Source organism: Ornithorhynchus anatinus, chromosome 12 (assembly GCF_004115215.2).
Source record: "Ornithorhynchus anatinus isolate Pmale09 chromosome 12, mOrnAna1.pri.v4, whole genome shotgun sequence".
Taxonomy (NCBI): Eukaryota; Metazoa; Chordata; class Mammalia; order Monotremata; family Ornithorhynchidae; genus Ornithorhynchus; species Ornithorhynchus anatinus.
In genome coordinates, this window is record NC_041739.1 from 21,079,428 (window position 1) to 21,101,144 (window position 21,717).

The following is a 21,717-nucleotide window of genomic DNA, read 5'->3' on the forward strand; positions in this document are numbered from 1 at the left end:
ACAAGTCATTAAACTTCTCTGTGCCTCAATTTCCTCATCTGTATAATGGGAATTAAATTCCTGGTCTCGCTCCCTCTTACATTCTGAGCACAATGTGAGACAAGAACCATATCTGATTGTATTGTACATGCTCAGCACAGAGAAAGTGTTTAACAAATATGACTATTTTTTAATGGTATTTGTTAAGTGCTTACTACTACGTGCCAGGCACTGTACCAAACTCTGAGGTAGATACAAGCTAATCAGGTCGGTTACGGTCTATGTCCCACGTGGGGCTCACAGTCTTAATCCTCATTTTACAGATAAGGTCACTGAGGCACAGAGAAGTCATGTGACTTTCCAAGGTCACACAGCAGACAAGTGGTGAAGCTGGGATTCGAATCCAGGTCCTTCTGACTCATTCATTCATTCAATAGTATTTATTCAGCGCTTACTATGTGCAGAGCACTGTACTAAGCGCTTGGGATGAACAAGTCGGCAACAGATAGAGACAGTCCCTGCCGTTTGAGGGGCTTACAATCTAATCGGGGGAGACGGACAGACGAGAACAATGGCAATAAATAGAGTCGAGGGGAAGAACATCTCGTAAAAACAATGGCAACTAAATAGAATCAAGGCGATGTACAATTCATTAACAAAATAAATAGGGTAATGGAAATATATACAGTTGAGCGGACGAGTACAGTGCTGTGGGGATGGGAAGGGAGAGGTGGAGGAGCAGAGGGAAAAGGGGAAAATGAGGGTTTAGCTGCGGAGAGGTAAAGGGGGGATGGCAGAGGGAGTAGAGGGAGAAGAGGAGCTCAGTCTGGGAACGCCTCTTGGAGGAGGTGAGTTTTAAGTAGGGTTTTGAAGAGGGAAAGAGAATCAGTTTGGCGGAGGTGAGGAGGGAGGGCGTTCCAGGACCGCGGGAGGACGTGACCCAGGGGTCGACGGCGGGATAGGCGAGACCGAGGGATGGTGAGGAGGTGGGCGGCAGAGGAGCGGAGCGTGCGGGGTGGGCGGTAGAAAGAGAGAAGGGAGGAGAGGTAGGAAGGGGCATGGTGATGGAGAGCCTCAAAGCCTAGAGTGAGGAGTTTTTGTTTGGAGCGGAGGTTGATAGGCAACCACTGGAGTTGTTTAAGAAGGGGAGAGAGATACCCAGATCGTTTCTGCAGGAAGATGAGCCGGGCAGCGGAGTGAAGAATAGACTGGAGCGGGGCGAGAGAAGAGGAAGGGAGATCAGAGAGAAGGCTGACACAGTAGTCTAGCCGGGATATAACGAGAGCCCGTAGCAGTAAGGTAGCCGTTTGGGTGGAGAGGAAAGGGCGGATCTTGGCGATATTGTAGAGGTGAAACCGGCAGGTCTTGGTAACGGATAGGATGTGTGGGGTGAACGAGAGAGACGAGTCAAGGATGACACCCAAGCCTGTGCTCTGTCCACTGGGCCATGCTGCTTCGCTATCATTATTATTACCATTATTATTATTATTCCTGTCCCTTCTCCACCTTTTGGAAATGAACTCAGTGAAATTATGAGCAGCATCTATATTTGGACTTCAGTCTCCAGCCAAGGCAGGTGTAGCCAAATCCACCTCTCTGCAAATCTTCCTCAAAGGCCAATATCTAAAAATCTCAAACAATCTCTGTTCTTGGCAAGCAAAGGGATTCCTTGTTGTGGGCCATTTGTACACAACTAGAATTTGTAGAAAAGGAAAATGCAGCTGTTACCCAGAGCTAATTGAGCTTTTCTATAAGCTCAGCCAGCAGATTGGCTGTGGAGCACCTCGCGCCTCCTTCTCATGGCTTGCTTGCTCGCTGTGGGACACTCTTCACCTCGTACATTGCCTATTTCAGAATTTTCCAGGATCCGATCGGGAGCCGTGTTGCTGGGACTCAGAATTATGCTAAATTCATTCTTCTCCCATTATAGGTTGAACGAAAAATCCTAAGTACCTCAGAGACCTTTAGATACCGCCAGTCACCGAGGTAGACTCTCCACAAAAAGGGCAGCTTATGTGGCAGCGTTTCCACAAGAATATACATCCCCAAAGGCTCTGCTGTGATTGTGAGGCATCCAGTGCCTACGTGAGGGGCATCCTGAGGCAGCTTTTCTTTAAGGGCTCACGGTGGGCCCTCCCTGTTCCCATTATGCTGGCACCATTATGGATTGGCAGGGCAATTTGCAGTCATTAGTTACCTTTTTCAATTAAAATAATTAAGCCAATGTAGCATGTGCATGGAGAGGGCTAAAATGGGCAGTCTGGGAGAGCAGAATCCTCTGTTCCTTGGCCTCGGGGGCCCGGGAGAGACTGACGTAAGCAGAAGCTCTTCCAAGCCCCAGGGCCTGGATCTGGGGTGGAGGGGATGGGGCTCTTGGGAAGGGCCACAGTTAATTGAGGAGGCAGGTGGGAGAGAGGGTCTCTGTGCAGGGGTGCTGTTCACCCTGGGCCGGGCACAGAACTCTAGCTGGGAAGCTCGTGGGGCCTCACGGATGGTGTTCCCAAGGGGCCTTTGGAGCCCACTGCCCGCTTGCGCCATTTCTCGTGCCGTTCCTTGTGAACGCTCTCCTCAGCTTCTCCCCTACCTATCACAATTTAACTCAAATGCACTATGACCTAGTGGAAAGAGCATGAGTCTGGGAGTCAGAGGACCTAGATTCTAATCCTGCCCCCCCCACTTGTCTGCTGTGTGACCTTGGACAATTCACTTCACTCTCTTGTGCCTTAGTTTCTGTCAAAAGGGGATTCAAAACCTGTTCTTTCTCCTACTTAGACTGTGAGCCCCATATGGGACAGGGATTATGACTGACCTGATTATCTTGTATCTACCCAGCACTTAGTAATAATAATAATAATAATTGTGGTAATTTTTAAGTGCTTACTTTGTGCCAGGTACCGTACTACGCGCTGGAGTAGATACAACTCTATCAGGTTGGACACAGTTCCTGTCCCACGTGAGGGCTCACAGTCTTTACCCCTCTTTTACAGATGAGGTAACCAAGGCTCAGAGAAGTCAAGTGACTTGCCCAAGGTCACGCAGCAGGCAAGCGGAAGAGGCAGGATTAGAACTCAGGTCCGTCTGACTCCCAGGCACATGCTGTATCCACTAGGTCATGCTGCTTCTCCAGTACAGTTCTTGGAACACAGCAAATGCTTAATAAATGCCATAATTACTATTATTAAAAGCAGGCTGCTGGAAGGAAGTGACCTGAAGCCCAAAATCCTCGATGGAAGTGATTTTTGAGTATTCACTGGCCCTCAAAACCCAGGGAAGGAAAAATTAGCAGTTTCTCTAGGCTTGCTCTAAGCCTAGAGCTCGTTGTGGTCAGGGAACATGTCTACCAACCCTGTTATATTGTACTTGCCTAAATGCTTAATAAAGTGCTCTGCACAAAATAAGCACTCAATAAACACGGTAGATTAATTGCTGGTGATGCACTATTAGGCAAAAGAAATTCACAAATACCGTAGCTATGCTTCTCTTTTCAACTGCAATACTATCAGGGAGAGAGTATAGAAAGAGTACAGGTCTGGGAGTCAAAAGACCTGAATTCTAATCCAAACACCTCCATTTGCTGGAGTATGACCTCAGGTACATTATTTCAGTTTTCACCTCAGCTTTCCCTGTAAAATGGGAGTTCATTATCTGTTCTTCCCATTTAGACTGTGAGCTCCCTGAGGGACAGGAACTGTCTCCAACCTGATTAACTTATATCTACCCCAGAGCTTACAGGGACAGGGATTGTGCCCAACCTGATTATCTGCTGTCTACCCCAGTGCTTAGTACAGTGCTTGGCACACAGCACTTCACAAATACCAGTTATCATTTGCCCGCTCTAATCCCTGATTGCCTTGAATGGCATTTGGTTACATTCCCAGATTTGGTGGTTAGTTACCGCGTTGATATTGAACAAAATATATTTTCAGTATTTGGAAAATAGGCAGGATGGGGAAAATTGCCAGGAGGAGGAATTTAACCTGATTCATCTCCCTCGTGGCTTCAGAGGTGTTCCTCACCCTCTCTTCCACCTACTCATCCCTTCCCTCTTCCCTCTCCCTCTTTCCTTCTCTCCTGTGTTTCCCTTTCTTCCCTTTCCTCCACCCAGCTCCACCCCACTGCTTGACCTTACCTTACCGAGGGGGTGGTCACACTTTAGAACAGGCTTTAGCATTAAAGGGAAAAAGGAAGTGCTTAGAACAGCCTGGCACCAGGCCATCTCTCCTCCAAAAGTCTTTGAGATAGTGATAGTAGAGGTGGAAGTTACTGAGCACCCAATTGGCGTAATGCACTGTGCTAAGTGCTTGGGAACTACCGAGTAACAGGGTGATCATTCCCTGTCCATAGAGAGCTAATGCTTTCCAGGGGAAACAAACATAAAAATATTTGCAGCTAAAGTGGGCAAAACATAAGTGAACACACAGTTACATATGAATGCAAAGAAGGGTGTAAACAAGTTCCTAAGTGCTCGGGTTGGCCAAAGAGATGATCAATCAGTCGTATTTCTTAAGCCCTTACTGTGTACAGAGCACTGTATTAAGCGCTTGGGAGAGAACAACATAACAGTTGGTAGACACATTCCCTGCCCACAAGGAGCTTACATTCTAGAGGGTGAGACAGGCATTAATATCAAATTACGGATTATGTACGTGAGCGATGAGAGGCTGCAGGGAGGGTGGATAAAGGGTGATGCAGAAGGGAGTGGGAGAAGAGGAAATGAGGGCTTAGTAGGGGAAGGCCTTTTGGAGGAAATGTGCTTTTAATAAGACTTCGAAGGTGGGGAGAGTGATCAACTGTCGGCTATGAAGAGGGAGGGTGTGACAGGTCAGACCTTATGGCTAAAACTGCAGGCTGCCCCTTTATCTCCAAGAACTCTACTCTGCCAACCTGTAAACAGTCCTCACCTTCTCTGCCCAATTACTGCCACTACTACTAAGAATAATAAAAGAGTATTTAAGTGCTGGAGTAGTTTCAAAATAATCAGATCACAATGCCTCCCAGCATCCTAATCATCTTCAGAAAGAAAATGTCCCCTTCCAACTACTGGAGGACTTACAAACAGATGGGTCTGAAGAAGTGATTGTGAGCAGGTGGATAGGCAGGAAGTGGGGGCCTGAGAGGACCCACACCTTCAGACAGCCCTGTGGTCACTCAGGAAACAACTGGAGTAAAGGGAGGAAGGGCTGGTAGGCGTGAGGCCCTTACAGTGGCCCTGAATGCTTACCTTCCTCCCTCAGGACATTTTGATGACCAGCCCCTGTTGGGGCAAGGGAAAAAGTGGTTGGGCTGCAGAGGGAGCCTGAAGTCCCTCTTCCACCAATTTCTGCTTCTGCTTCCTGGGCATCAGAGTTGGTCCTGTCTTGAAATCTGGCTTCCCCTCTCCTTCTCCCAATTCAATTCTCCTTAAGCACCACTCTCTTGGCCCAATTTGAGCACCACGGCTTGTGCCGCTCCGACCTCTGGGTCCTGATACGGCAGGGCTAAACTAGGCAAGCTCTAAGCTGCCCCCAATCAGGTGTGAGCCGGCAGGGGCCGACCCCCGGGTCTCCAGCAGCGATCTCTCCTCTTGAACCCCGCCCCCAACGACCCTAACCTGTTCAGGTTGCAGTAGCTGGGACACTGCTCCAATTCCCAGCAGCCCCAGAGGCAACTCCATCTGCACCATTGCACCCTTAGATGTGAACCTGATCAAATTTCTATTTCAGCTTTAAATGCAGTTCGGGTCCATGTCACCATCACTGGGGGAGTTTGGAGCTTAGTACCTAGCAAGGCTGGATAGAGATGGCTAGGGGTTCAGATTTACGGCCTATAAATAAGCTCTACTCTGGGGACTAGAAAATAGATGCCAGGAAGGGAAATTTAGAGATCCTTAGGGTGGTGGCAAAGGGTATCATAGGATACGGTGCCCCGGAGGCTTAGGACAGAGCCCTACAGAACAAACTGTCCCGTTCACTATTGAAGAGAATGGATTTGGAAAGGTATAGAAGAAGAGTGGGGAGAGAGGAGTGGAGATGTGCTTAACTGTTGGGTTTGAAATTTGAAATTGCCAGTCCACTGAACAGAAGCAGAAAATCTAAGCTCTGAAAAGCACCTAGCACATTGCTTGTGCCCAGTGACTCTTTTGTTGTTATTAGTGAATAGGCCCTCAATTCATTTCCCATCAGCAACCAACTGCCACCCAATTGTACCAGGGAGAACCACTGCCAGCCGGGGTGGCTGGCTCCCACCCAGTAGGCACTAAGTGACAGTTATTCATCTCTAATTTAAATGTGAATGATGTGTGTAATTTCTGGGATCCGCGTTGATGATTATTTAATATGTTTTGAGTATCAACAGTGCAGTACACAGAAAGTTTGAAGCTTTGTCCTTGCCCAGCGGGCTCACGATCTAAATTAAACAGACAGGCAAGACAGGAACTCAGGGAGAGGGTGGTAATGGAATCTGGGAAAGATTATGGCTCAGTGGAAAGAGGCTTGGGAGTCAGAGGTCATGGGTTCTAATCCCGGATTTGCCACTGATCAGCTGTGTGACCTTGGGCAAGTCACTTGACTTCTTCTGTGCTTCACTTACCTCATCTGTAAAATGGGGATTAAGACTGTGAGCCCCACGTGGGGCAACCTAATTACCTTGTATCTACCCCAGCGTTTAGAACAATGCTCGACACATAGTAAGCACTTAGCAAATACCATCATTATTATTATTATCATTATTATTATTAAGACCTCAGAGATGCCAGATGCAGAAATGCGAGGATTGTTGTCTCTGTTGCAGGAGCCGTGTCCATCTCCTGAGCTGGGCGGTCTCAGTCTTGGAGTCTATTGTCAGTCAGTCAATCAAAGGTAGTTACTGCGTGCAGAGCACTGGAATAAGTACTTGGGAGAGTACGCTATAATACAGTTGGTAGACATATTCCCAGGGAGACTCTTCTTGTTCATCTTGCTCATTCCACATGTAGTTGGAGAGTGCTCGGGGAGACCAGCAGTGTTTAATGGGCTTTCCACTTTGGGTTTTAGTCGTAAGAGGTGAAAATCCTTTAAAGCTTAACATCGAACTAACTTCAAAATGTAAAGATGGCCAGAAACCCTTCCTAATGCAGACATCTCTCGACCGATCCTTGTTAAAAAAAAAAACAACAACAACAAAAAACAACTAGGGACTCCAACATGTGCACCTACTTGCCATGGACCAAAAACTCGTTCTCTGGGCCCTACCTCACCTATGCACGTAAGTCAGTGCCCCCAAAGCACCTTGATACTCACCTTACCCCCAACCCCCATAGAATTTAGGTACATGGCCTTATATTTGTAAATTATGTATGTACATTCCTGTACATTATAGATTATGCATTGCGGATTATGTCATTCCTGTAGATTATGTTTGCATCTCTCCCCCCGACCCCCATTAGATTTTAAGGTCCTAGAGAGCCAAGGTCAGGTCTAGCCACTCTATTATACACTCCCAAGCCCTTAGTACATAGCCTAGTAGGGGGTTAGCACTCAATAATTGCCATCGATGGATCGATTGAGATGTTCTTGAGCAGGAGAAAGACCCTTCTTGGGGAAAAGCAGTTGATACTCATATTGTGACCACACGGCACACAGGTTCAAAAAACAAATCCTCTATCAGGAGTGATTTCCTTTTGAATTTTTTTTGGCAAAAGACTGAATCATGGAATCACGCTCAACTGCTTCTCCACAAGAATGTCTGGATATCAACAGGATCAGCATTGGCACTTGAGTTTTTCAAATGGGTTCCCTCTTTTATTTTTTGTATTTATAAATTCAGTTGGCCAAGTAATTACCAATGCTCCATCCAGTTAGGTTATGCACGGGCAGTGATTTGAGTTTTGGACTGTGGACATAATTTTGTGGCAAGATGGATTTCGTATTAGTGAACTTAGTGTGTTGGTGTATGTGAACTCAAGCAAATATATATTTAAAACATGTGATTACATATACACCAGATCAAGGAGCACATCCAGGAGCAGATGCCTTCATTATTGCCAAGCCCTCTTTCTCATCCGTCATGCACAACCCAAGAATCAAGGTGTCTAGGAAGTACTGAAGAGGGGATTAAAGTGCAACTTAAATAAGTGACAAGATAATGGAGGGGAGCGTCCCTTGATTGAGTGGGAACTATAGCAAAACACTACCGCAAAAGCATCTTGAAACTCGTCGATGCCATGTTATCCTTTGGGAATACCCTCATCATGTGATTAAACTCCCCTAGCCATTGCTGCTATTACTGTAAAGTGTGTGTATGTGTGTGTGTTGCGGGGGAGGGGAGGTGGGAGAAGGAGGGGTGTTTCTCTCCAGAATAACAAGACGGAAGACAAGGGGAGAGTAAGAAATTGGCAACTGCAAATGTTTAACCTAATTGGAGGAGTGCTTGGGGAAAAGCAGAATTTTGGGGCATTGTTGTAGCAAGTGGGACTTGTGCCCTCTAAAATAACAATAACAATAGGGACAACATTTTTGCCCCTATAGCTACGTTATGGAAAGACGGCATGAATAATTCAATGAGCGGGAGGTCCTGACCATCATTTTCCATCATAAAGAGAGAAGCAATGTGCCTTAGGTACAAAGTTTCAGTCTATCAGGGCTTAATCTCTCTCTCTCATTCGCTCGCTCACTCTCTCTCGCTCTCTTTCAGAGCTTTGTTACTAAGTGCTACGTAGGTGTGAAAAGCCTTATTACCATGTAATTTTGTTGGGAGCAGACTTCCAAGTACCTGCTTTACTTCACATTCACATACACAAAAAAAGATCAAAATCCATTTTATTTCCTAACAATAGCCAATTTCATTATAATTACTCTTAAAAAACTAAATTTTAAGAAATAGTACTCAAGTGACTCCCCATATTGCTCCTATCTGCCCACAAATATCTTATTACTTATTGCCTGTTCCGTAATGAACTTTTGAGATAAACAACTGAAAAAGTAATTTGTTTTTTGACAATGCTGAACCTTTGAATAGAGAAAATCACACAGTCGAACACAGAGTGCAGTCCTGTGTGGTAAGTGGTATCCATAGCAACCAATAGATTTTATGCTAAGTCTGGCCTTTAAAAACATTTCACGTTTACCACTGAGAAAAAGATGGCCTTGATTTAAAAATGATACAACAAGTATCTGGAATGGGCATGGTTTCTGCTCTCTGCTGCAAATACAATTAACAGGCGTCTCTTTAGCATTGAATCTCTTCACCAGTGTCTGTGTCATCATTGACGTACATCACGGCTAGCCTTAAAATAAGAGGAAGGTCTGTTGTGGTTTTTTTTTTGCATATTGCTGCAGGAGCTGAAGCGGTTTGTTTTTTCACTTGCTCTCCTAATATTCACCAATAGAAGTACAACTGGAATATTATACTTTCATCTTGGTCAGTGATCATGGTGACAGAGACAGTATTAATGTGGGCTTATCCTTTTCAGTCCCGATCATGGGGGCTTATTATAACTTCAAATAATGGATGAAGAAATAACTACCACGCCATCGACCAACTAAGGACCATCTATTAGTTTCTGCTTGTGTTTAGAAAAGTTGGGTGCCAGAAAGAGAATGTGGGTGGAGTAAAGAAGGGATCTTATCTTGATGAGATACTTGAAGATGGGCTCCCTTAAAAAGAAATGAAAAAGGGTTTGGATCTGAGATGCATTCATTGGAGGAACAGAACTTTAATTTCAATTTCGCTGAGCTTTATTGAAAGCAGGCAATTATCGACCTCCTTTACTCCCCTAACGAGTTCTCGTCTTGTTGGTGGAAGGTGGGGTTTGTTTTTGGGTACCTGGTCTGTTGGGTGTGTAGTAGTCAGAAACAGATAGGGCCGGGGTGGGAAGGCACATAGAAGCCACCTGTTGCTCTTCCTCTGAAGATATTTTCAGCTGGCATGCATCTGAAATGAGAAAAGTATTCTCTAAAAGAACGGGCAGGTCCTCCTGCAGTATATTTGAGACCTGTGGAAATTTTTCAACTGATTTATCTTCTGTGATATTTTCAGCCAAAGCTCTGCCCTAAAGACATTTTCTGCCCAGTTACTGAATGCTTCCCCACCCCCATCCCCAGCTTTCTGCCTATTCACACTCATATGGCTATGGAAAATAAAAGACAGGATTGAAATGACATGTTATTGGCTGTTCCCCCTCAGATCTCCAGATGGATAGCTTTTAAATTCACTAACTTCAGACTGGGTTTTCTGTCATCCCAAAGAAAAGACACTAAGCTAGGGCAATGGCCAGAGAGTGAGCCAATGTATGAAATGGGTAATTTTTCAGCATTAATAGTTATTATTAATTATTGTGGTAACACAAACACAGAATAGCACTGGGAAAGTTGGGGAAGGGATTCTGTTCTTGCCAAACAAAGCTGAGGTTGCTCATTACGGGTGTGTCTGCATCCCCCTCTAGACTGTAAACTCACTATGGGCAGGGCACGTGTCTGCTAATTCTTTTGTGTTTTACTCTCCCAAGCGCTTAGTACAGTGTTCTTCACATAGTAAGTGCTTAATAAATACTATTGATTGATTGGACAAAATACATGCTTGTGCCCCCAAAGTGACCCCGTATGCTCAGGATTCCACCGGTGGGAGCTGAGTCCTCAATTCTCTTTCTTCTTGGTTGTTGCCTTCCCTCTGTACACAGAGAGCTCTGAGGTATCCTTGGGCAACTGAAAAAAGTGAATTGTTTCACACAGTGAAATATAAATCTCCCACCCCTAGGTCTCGTTAACTTTCACTTATAAACTGTTTTAATACAGGACTGCCAGAAGCCCATGAAAATAATAGGTAGTGATAGGTTTAGGATTAAAATCTTCTAGGGTAGTTAGGATGGTGAGTTGGGTCGTAAATTGCACTTAAGGAGTATTACCTGGACCGCGGGCTTCGTTCTCCTGCTACGACAGATACCAACGAAGTGGCTGAGGCGAGTGCGTGCTAGTAATTTGTCTTAATTATTTGTCAGCCAAACCATCTTAAGAAGAAGCATCTCTTTTCTGGTTGAAAATGACCCTCGGTCCTTTGGTCCTCTCTGAAAGGCACCATCTGAAAGGGGGGTGTCGAGACACTGAGCACCTGGGGTTTCCTGTCACAAGGGAAAGGCCAGATCCCTTGGATCTTTACCCTTTGGGCATTTGTTATTCACTTTTCATTCATTCATTCAATAGAATTTACTGAGCACTTACTATGTGCAGAGCACTATACTAAGTGTTCGGAATGTACAATTCGGCAACAGATAGAGACAATCTCTGCCCATTGACGGGCTTACAGTCTAATCAGGGGAGACAGGCAGACGAAAACAATAGCAATAAATAGAATCAAGGGGATGTACATCTCATTAACAAAATAAATAGGGTAATAAAAATATATACAAATGAGCGGACGAGCACAGTGCTGAGGGGAGGGGAAGGGAGAGGGGGAGGAGGAGAGGGAAAGGGGGGGAAAAGGGGGCTTGTCACCCCCGCCATTATTCTTGAGCTAATTATTCATGCCACCCTCAGCCCCACAGCGCTTCAATATTTGTCTATACATTATAGTAATGTCTGTCTTTAGACTGGAAGCTTGTTGTGGGCAGGGAGCGATTAGACTGTAAGCCCGTCAAACGGCAGGGACTGTCTCTATCTGTTGCCGACTTGTTCATCCCAAGCGCTTAGTACAGTGCTCTGCACATAGTAAGCGCTCAATAAATACTATTGAATGAATGAATCTCCAACTCTGTGGTATTGTGCTTTCCCAAGCCCTTAGTAGAGTGCTGTGCACACAGTAAGCACCCATTAAATGCCATTGATTGATTGATCCTGGAATTGGATTGATTTCTGAGTAATACTATCTGTTCAGCTCTCCTTGCAATTGGAAGATCTAGTGTTTCTCGTTGCTGGCCTTGCTTGGCTGTAATGCCACGGCACGAGGGCCTCTCCAGACTGATGAACAATCCAATTGGCATTGGCTTCTTCAAGGCCTCCCTTTCTAATTTCACTCCCCCCAGTGATAGTTCCTTCTGTATCTCGGAAGCCGGAAAAATCAATAACAACTTAGTTAAAATGTATTTCATTTTTTTAAGCGTGTAACTATAGATACGACAAACAGTTTTACAGTGCTGCTGGGTACCATCTGCTAGGCTTTAATTTGTTTTTTAGGTCTGAAAGGATCAAGTAAATCATGTAGTACCACATTCAGGCACATCCTAGTCTCCGTGTTAGCAGTTTTTGATCATATTGCAACAGCATCAGCTGGTATTAGCATTCTTTTTTGGATATTATATCTTGTAGGGTCTTATCACTTGACTAAATATGTAAGCAAAATGTCATCTTCTGATACCAAGCTAAAGCTTCTGGGAAGATTTTTCATGGGGATTTTTAATTGGAAGCATCTCATTAGGTGATAGAAGTTGCCAGGAAATCATGCCTCACTGACATGCTAAGAAGTCATTCCAAGTTCTAGGACTTGTCATAAGTTATATGCAGAATAGGGCCAAATTGGGGGCTTCAAGGTCATTAAGATATCCACAGGTCAGTAGAGGAGACAGAGGATCTTAAGTCACTTGGAAGGGGTTTGGTGAAAGGATGGGAGAGATGATTAGATCTGTGCTTCAGTCGCTTCAAAAGTTAAATAGATTTGAGAGGGTTCTGGTGAGCCAGAGGGAACAGAATCATCTTTGGCACTAATTGGCTTGGACCCATAAAGCAAGAGAATGCTTCCAGAGCTTCAGGGTATGGTTTTGGGTTATAAACCCGGGCCCCGACAGAGTTCAGTCATTTGATATGTGGAATTCACCATAGGGTGCATCTTGTTTCTATTAATAATAATGAATAAAGTGAAGTTACATTTGTTTTGTGTACTTGGAGGTCTTAAAATCAAAATCTCTCTGCGGAAGGAGCCTATTGAGCAGGGGGACAGGCAGAGAATTCAAAAGTAGGAAGTGTCTTGGTGTACCAGGTTTGACTAAAGAGAATGGTCTCAGATAAAGTTCAGCCAAAATGAAAGTTCAGTGGTATTTTATGATATGTACTATTCTTGAAAAAGGGACAGGGATAGATTGGAGGAAGAGAAGCGGGATTTTCAGTGCATCATTCAAGAAGAGGAAAAGTCCATTCAGCTTTCCTTCTTTGTGCTTTTGGCCCCTAACATTAGGCAGAACATGAATGCCATCAAGCATCTTCACTGTCATAAATCACAGGCAGACACACAAGGCATTAAATCAGTGGATTTGCTAACTTCTGAAAAAGGGGACTGAAGCTTATTCGACCCTGCAGAAGGACGGTAAAACTTTTGCCAGCCTACCTTGTATGCTATAAATAATATTCTCACTCATGAGGATTGTTTACTTCAAGGGGAAGGAGGTGGGGAAAAGCTGAAAACTGCAAGTCTATTGCAACTTCATTCCCACATCAGCTACATGAGCAAAAGCTCTCTTTGCCCTGGAAACTGATTTAAAGATCAGGTTGGACCTATACTTGTTTTTACTTGTCATTGCTGTGTGAAGATAATTAGCACTCTATAAGACTTCTTGTTTTACTACTGATGTTTGGAGCATTTTCATACCTGTTGTCTCCCAGGTGAGACCTGGACTATTATCACCTGGGTGACCGATGGGCCTGATGTCACTTTGGGACTGGCCCATCTAGACAAGACATACTTAATAGCAGTTACAGAGTGCTTAGTGTATTATTATTGTTATTACAGGTACAAGCCTTAACATGGGAAAGCTTTTTTATTATTATTTATTACTAGTAAGAACTTTAGAGATACCGTTATTATTATGATAAATAATAATTAATTAAGTTGAGTGAGGGGGCTAAAGATTCTGACATATAGCTAGGACAATGGCCAGAGAGTGAACCAACATATGAAATGGGTAATTTTTCAGCATTAATAGTTATTATTAATTATTATTATTGTGGTATTTGTCAAGTATCATTCTAAATGCTTGGATAGAAACAAGTTAATCAAGTCAGACACAGTACCCGTCCCACATCTGGCTCACAGTCTAAGGGGAAGGGAAAACTTCCTTTCTAGACTGTAATAAGAGCACTTATTACAGTGCTCTGCACACAGTAAGCGCTCAGTAAATATGATTGATAGAAAGCATGTATTGAATCCCCATTTTACAGATGAGCGGCACAGAAGTAAATTGACTTGCCCAAGGTCACACAGCAGGCAAGTGGTGAAGCAGGAATTAGAACCCAGGTCTTCTGACTCCCAGGCCTTTGCTCTTTCTACTAGACCACACTGCTCCTCATTACTGAAGCCGAGTGAGGTGCTAAAGACCAGCTTAAAACTAGGGCACTGGCCAGAGGACAGGCTGTATGGAATGGATAATTTTTCTCAGCATGCATAATTATATGTGTATGGCGGTGTGCAGGTGAGAGTTTCTGTTCTACTGTTAAATCTCCTAGCCCCAAGCAGGCTAGTTTGACTATCAAAGATGCATAATCCACCAAGCTATTATTCCAGATTTCAATTGGGAAATCTAACTTCCCTCACAAAGGTCAGGAATAATTAAGCGAAACAGAGATTAAAAAAAAGATGAAGCCATAAGAATCAAAGTAATAAAACTGACCCCACAATCAGCTACTTAAAGAGAGACATGGGGGGATGAACTAGAAGTTGAGGGTGGGCCCCTGCCTATCAATCCAGGGGGATCACACTTAGTATACCGTGTCGCTTTAAACTGTGAGCTTCAGCCCTTTAATTCATCTACAGAATGGCTCTTCCCTAAGCCTCTCCCATTTCTTCCACTTCCCCACACCAATCAGCCAGTGGTAATGATTGAGCACTTTCTATACACCGGGCACAGTACTAGGCGCCTTGGAGAGTATAATACAGTAGAAGTGGTAGACCTCAAAACCATTAGGCAGTTAAATGAAGGGTATCGGGGTGTCTGTAACCATGCAGAATTTCTCTTCTAGTTCTTCAGGGGGAAATAACATTGACTTTGTTCTCACTGTTGCTGACATTTCCAGCTTTCATTTTCATTGCACTCTAGTAAATCATCATAGGCCACAGTGAAAGCAAAACTAATCTGGCCACGCCCCATCAAGTCTGGCCTCCTAGAAGATTTGTAACTTGACTAGACTCATCAGGAAACAATCAATCAATGGCATTTGTTAAGCTCTTTATGAGTGCCAAGCACCCTATACTGCCTGAGGAGAGTGCAAGGAAAGCAAAACACTCTTTCTCTGACCTCAAGGATCTTACAGTCAAATGGGGGAAACAAGACAAAAATGATTTACATAGAGTGGCGGCAGCAGGAAGAACAAGGATAAAAATGGCTAGTAGTGAAAATCTGTCAGAATGATACATCAGAACAAATTAATATACCATTGAATATACAGATACGCCAGAGAGCTGAAAATGGGGATAAGTATGTTAGTATGGGGTGGCTGTTGACATGATTTCCATTTGTGAACATCCTTATGTGGACAAGTCTGAATATACCAGAACTGGCTCGATTTGCTGCCAAATTTCCAAGATCAGCGCAAACAAAAATAACATTTTCCTAGAATAGTCTAGATATGTACCTACCTGTTTCTTTGTACTTCTCAGAGAGCATAAATGTATATGTATATGTATAAATGACTAAGGAAGCAGGATTATTATCCAAATGGACCACTGCTTCTGCAATTGTAGTTTAAATAGAAGAGGTCATTTGGCATTTGTAATGGATCCGGATTGTTTTTCTGCTACCATGTACTATAGCAATGTTAAAAAAAAAAAAGGCTTTTGAAGACTCAATTTACTTCAACTGCCTGTTCATCATTTAGCATGACTGGTCATGATCCTCTTTTGGGAGATAACTTTATTGTGCAGAGGATTATGAAGTTCCATACTGAGGTTTGTGACTTTAAAGAGTCAATAAGCAGCAGCATCTGAAAAACGTTTAAATAAGAATACCCAGTTTTGGTGGAAATATTTCTAGTGGAGATCAATCGTCTTTATTAAGCCCTTACTAGTGGAGATGAACAAGAAGAAAAATGTGTGGTTTCTAAATGAATCCATTCTTCACAAAAGATTGACATACTGAGTACCTCGACGCCCTTTTTTATATGTCAATCAATCGGTGGTATTTATTGAGCATTTACTATGTGCAGAGCACTATACTAAAGCTTGGAAGAGTACAATACAAGAGTTAGCAGATACATTTCCTGCCCACAGTGAGCTTTACAGTCTAAAAATGTGTCCAGAACAAGTGCTTGCTTTGAAGTTTAAATCTCTGTGTTTGGAAGTGTCAGGCAAACCAAGATTGATTGTATAAATGTCAACCTAGATCAGCACTCAATAAATACCACCATTTGATTGATTGAGCATCTGGAGTCGGAAAAGTTGTGAGCTTCATTATGTTGTTTTGTCAATAATTCCCAAACTACATGCAATACCTAAATCTTAGCGTTTTGTCCTTTATGTGTTCAATTATTCATTCTACCACTCTGAGCTTTAAAAAATTTATATCTGTGACCTTATCAGAGTATTGCATGACTCCACCTGGCGTAAGTTAGGGAAGTGAAACTCAGATCAGGCACACCCCAGGCCAGACACTTGTTTTGGAAGGAGTTTTCTAAGTGGGAAATTCCTCTTCTGACTCTAGGTGACCCCAGCTGAAGGTGGATAGGTCTGTATGTGTTTTAGAGGAAGCAGATTGCCCTCTTTCTAAAGAGAAGAAGCAGTGAACCTGGCCAGCTGAAGACTGTGAAACCTAGTTCAAAGCAGCCAGAGAATCCTCTGTTAACATCTGGGGAAACTCAGGAGGCCAACTCACAATCCAGGGAAGGGAATCGGGAAGCCCCAAAAAGCAGGATGGAGGATGAGCTAGGGTTAACAGGAAACTGATGACTGAATCATCTCTGGAAGCTACTTGTAAGAAAGGTTGAGCCCCAACCCCTTTGAACCCAGGTCTCCGGAGAGAGACCCAGGACTTTTTATCCCAGGTGATGAGATAAGATGTGAGTGTTGGGGGCTAGTGCTGTCCAGGGCTGGCCCCCAGTTAAAGGCTACAAATGACTGGGGCCTTCAGTTCATCTGATTATAGAGCATGCAGGTGTAGGAGAGTGAGAGAGGAGTGGAGTTTATCGTTTGCTGGGGGGTGGGAGGGTCACTCTGTTGGTAAAGCCTACAAGCCCCCTGAATCTCATCTCTGACAGAGGCCTGAAATATTTGCATGTTGAGGATTGGTAGTTTTCCATTGTCCTTTCTGTATTTTCTGAAAATAGTTTTGGGTCTGTTTCCCCAACTAGTCTGTAAAGTTCTTAAGGACAGGGACAATATCTTCTAACTCTATTGTACTCTCCCAAGTTCTTAACACTGTGCATGGCAATTAGGTGCTCAATAAATGCTATTGATTAATTGAGTGGAGAATCTTTCAGCTGCAAACCATGGGCAAACCTAACCACTGACACAAAGTCAACTTTAGAGGGACCGCAGACGTGGTTAATATTTCTTAAGCCATATAATGACATTCACCCTCAGAGCCTGCTCCAAACCCTTGGTATCACTGTCACTCAGTTCATGGTATTTACTGGGTGCCTGATAAATGTTAAGCACTGTACAAAGCATTGGCTCAGTGGAAAGAGCCCAGACTTGGGAGTCAGAGATCATGGGTTCGAATCCCAGCTCTGCCACTTGTCAGCTGTGTGACCTTAGGCAAGTCACTTCACTTCTCTGGGCCTCAGTGACCTCATCTGTAAAATGGGGATTAACTGTGAGCCTCTTGTGGGACAACCTGATTACCCTGTGTCTACCCCAGCTCTAAGAACAGTGCTCTGAACATAGTAAGCACTTAACAAATACCAACATTATTATTATTATTACAACAGTAGCAAGATGTCCAATCACTGCTATCAATTTAGAAGTATTTATTGAGCACTTATAGGATGAAGAGCACTGAATTGTACATTGCCTTGATTCTATTTAGTTGCCATTGTTTTTACAAGATGTTCTTCCCCTTGTCTCTATTTATTGCCATTGTTCTTGTCTGTCCGTCTCCCCCGATTAGACTGTAAGCCCGTCAAACGGCGGGGACTGTCTCTATCTGTTGCCGACTTGTTCATTCCAAGCGCTTAGCACAGTGCTCTGCACATAGTAAGCGCTCAATAAATACTATTGAATGAATGAATGAACTGAGCATTTGGGAGAGTGCAATAGAGATAGAAGCAATGTAGCCTAGTGGATAGAGCACAGGCCTAAGAGTCAGAAGAACCTAAGTTCTAATTCACTTGTCTGCTGCAAGTAACTTCTCTGTGCCTCAGTTCCTCATCTGTAAAATGGGGATTAATTAAGACCGTGAGCCCCACGTGGGACATGAACTGTGTCCAACCTGATCAGCTTTTACCTACACCAGTGTTCAGTATGATGTCTGATCCATAGTAAGCACTTATCAAATACCATAAAAAAAAGTAGTAGTCATGATCGTTGCCCCTGAGGAGCTTAAAGGAGCTTAGCAGGTAAGATAGACATTAAAATAAATGGTCAGATGAAGAATACAGATAAAACTGGCAGTTGTGCCAATATAACAGGATGGAATAGCTATCTAAACATTTGAATGAAGGAATAAATATATAAATAAAAATATACAGCTATGTTACATGAGTTCTGAAGACAGGAATAAAATAGAGAAATAAGGGTGGTTGCGGGTATTAGAATGACTCAGTGAAGACTTCCTGGAGGACATCATTATGTGTGCTTCATTGACAGCAAGCAGTTTGGTCTTTTACTCTCTCCGAATCAGTCTCCCCGCTTTGTTGCTCCTCCAGGAGGTCTGCAGGCAACGTCCAGAGTCCAGGAGCATTGGCAGTGAAATGGAAGGAATAGCTTATAGACACGGATTCCTGATTTACCCGAGTGACCTGTGAAGCCAGTCTTAGAAAAAAAAATCCTGTCTGTGACCTTAACCTAATGCTCTTCAGTGCATTCATGCTAACAATTTTTGACAAAAAAAATATTAGTAGCATATCCTCTTATCATTAGCTTATGAAAAAGGCAGATTTCTTTAGGGCTGTTTTATAGTCACGTTAATGTAGACTCAGTCACTCTCTGGGGGTTAAATGTTCAATTGTGGGGAGATAAAGTGACTCTCCAAGGTTCTACTCCTTACACAGTAGTTTCCCAGGGTCTCTGGCAGAATGGAGTGGGAGTGAAAAGAAAAGGGAGAACTGAGAGTGAATCAGGGATTGTGTCTACTAAGTTTATTAAACTCTCCCAAGTGCTTAGTATGGTCCTTATTGATTGATGAAGGGGAAGAAAGACTTGGGGTGGAAGAAAGAGAAAGAGAAGGAATCGATCAATTTACTAATAATAATAATAACGTTGGTATTTGTTAAGCGCTTAATATGTGCAGAGCACTGTTCTAAGCGCTGGGGTAGATACAGGGTAATCAGGTTGTCCCACATGAGGCTCACGGTCTTCATCCCCATTTTACAGATGAGGTAACTGAGGCACAGAGAAGTGAAGTGACTTGCCCACAGTCACACAGCTGACAAGTGGCAAAGCTGGGATTTGAACCCATGACCTCTGACTCCCCAGCCCGGGCTCTTTCCACTGAGCCATGCTGCTTCCCTATTTATTGAGCACTTACTGTGTGCACAGCACTGTACTAAGTGCTTGGGAGAGAACAATATATCAGACCTATTCCCAATAATCAGACATATTCCCTTCTCACACCGAGCTTACAGTCTGGGGGGCAGACTGACATTAATATAAATATATTAATAATATAATGGTTATAATTAATATAATAACATATGATATAAATATAATATTAATATAAATTACTTCCAGGCTGTTCCTGGAAGTTTATTGCACAGTTGGATATGTCCTGATATCCTGGAACTATGGGCCAGTTCGGGCTGGAGGTGGCAGGTTCTGCTGTTTCTGCTGCTACTAAAAGGGAGGAGGAAAAGAGACAGAAGAAGATTAAATATTCAACCTCTGATGCACTCTTTCTCTCTGACACCATGCCACTGCACTATTAGGGTTGGGTCATCTTGTGCCACTTCCCTCCCTGCTTCCCCTACCAAAAAAAATGGGTCCCATTGGTCCATTCAAGTGGCAGAATAGATCCTTAAAAAATTGATCACTCTGCCCAGACTGAGGTGTCTGGTCACTAATATAAATAAATTACAGATATGTAAATAAGTGCTGTGGGGCTGGGGGGAGGGAGGGAATTAAAGGGAGCAAAGCAGGGCAATGAAGAAGTGAGTGGGAGAAAAGGAAATGAGGGCTTAGTCAGGGAAGGCCTCTTGAAGATGTGCCTGAAATAAGGCTTTGAAGGTGGGGAGAGTAATTGACTGTCAGATATGAAAAGGGAGAGCATTCTAGGCCAGAGGCAGGACGTGGGCGATAGGTTGGCGACGAGATAGAAGAGATTGAGGTACAGCGAGTAGGTTGGCATTAGAGAAGCTAAGTATGCGGGCTGGAAGGAAAGCAAAGAAAAGAAGAGACAGCAAGAAAGGCAAGGTAGAGAAAGGAAGTTACTGAGAAGAAAAGAGGACAGGGAGAGAAAGAGAAGGGGAAGGAAAGGAGGAAAGACTACAGAGAGTGTTGGGGGAAAGAGGGGAGGAGAGTTAGTGAGTTAAGATGATGAAGAGGGAGGTAACAATTCATCATTTCAATGAAATGCCTTTCACTGACCTTTCTTTCATCTTTCCTTCTCAACCTCTCCTAACGCGAGCCCCCCCCCCCCCGGCCCCCACTGTTGCTGCAGTTACCCAAGCTGGGCAATGGCAGCTGCCCATCCTGCCAGAACTGGTCTTTACAAGCTTTTCCTTGAAGTTCTGTGCCCTGTTGGTTGATATGTCCTTGCTACTAAGAGGGAGGAGGAAAAGAGAAAGAAGAAGATTAAATATTCACCCTCTCTTGAATTCTTCCTCCCTGATGCCACGCCACTGCACCAGTTGGGTTGGGTCATATTGTACCCTCCCCTCACTGCCCCCCCACCAAAAAAAAATGGGTCGCATTAGTCCATTCAAGGTGGCAGTATGGATCCCTAAAAAGAATGATCACCCTGCCCAGATTGAAGTGTCTGGTCCCTAATTTAGCATTCTGAAGGAGTACCTTCACTTTTATATGGATCAGCATCATATTTCTAGAGAATGACAGATAAAAAATGAGTTTCATTTGCTCCCCAAAGTAACTTGAAGGAAAATACAGTTACTTTCTGGAACTATGTAACCAACAGACTATAAACCACTGGCACAATTAATAGTCTAGGAAACACCTATTGATGCAAATTTACTGTAGAAAATAATGCTATTTTCATGTTAGGAACAGCTGCAAGATTATGGCTTTAGTCAAAGGATTCTATTGCACCAACAGTAAAACACATTTTTAAGCTATTTTGAACTCTTTAAAAAATTTTTAAAGTGACATTAATATTCACAGCTTTTAATCACCAAGAATTCACTGTAAATGAATAATTTATCCGTGTGTTTCTTTTTTAAAAAATAAACATATCTTAAAAGAAAACACTCTTTCTAATCTCTATCTCAGTCATAAATGGCTCACTAAATTTCATCTGGTCTGAAACGAAGTTAAACAAGTCTTTACCATGAAGAAAAATACTGATTATAAGGAGTGAAGGGAAAACCTTATTTCATTATTATAAGTTAAAATTCATTAGTTTATTGTTGTTTCTATTAATATTAAACTTTTGTTGGTAGTAAGTCTGAAACAGTTGGTTTTTCACTCTTGTGAACTCGTACACTTTGAGTACACAGCCATTTCTGTAAAAACCCAGGGTTTTTACTACATGATTTGGATGTA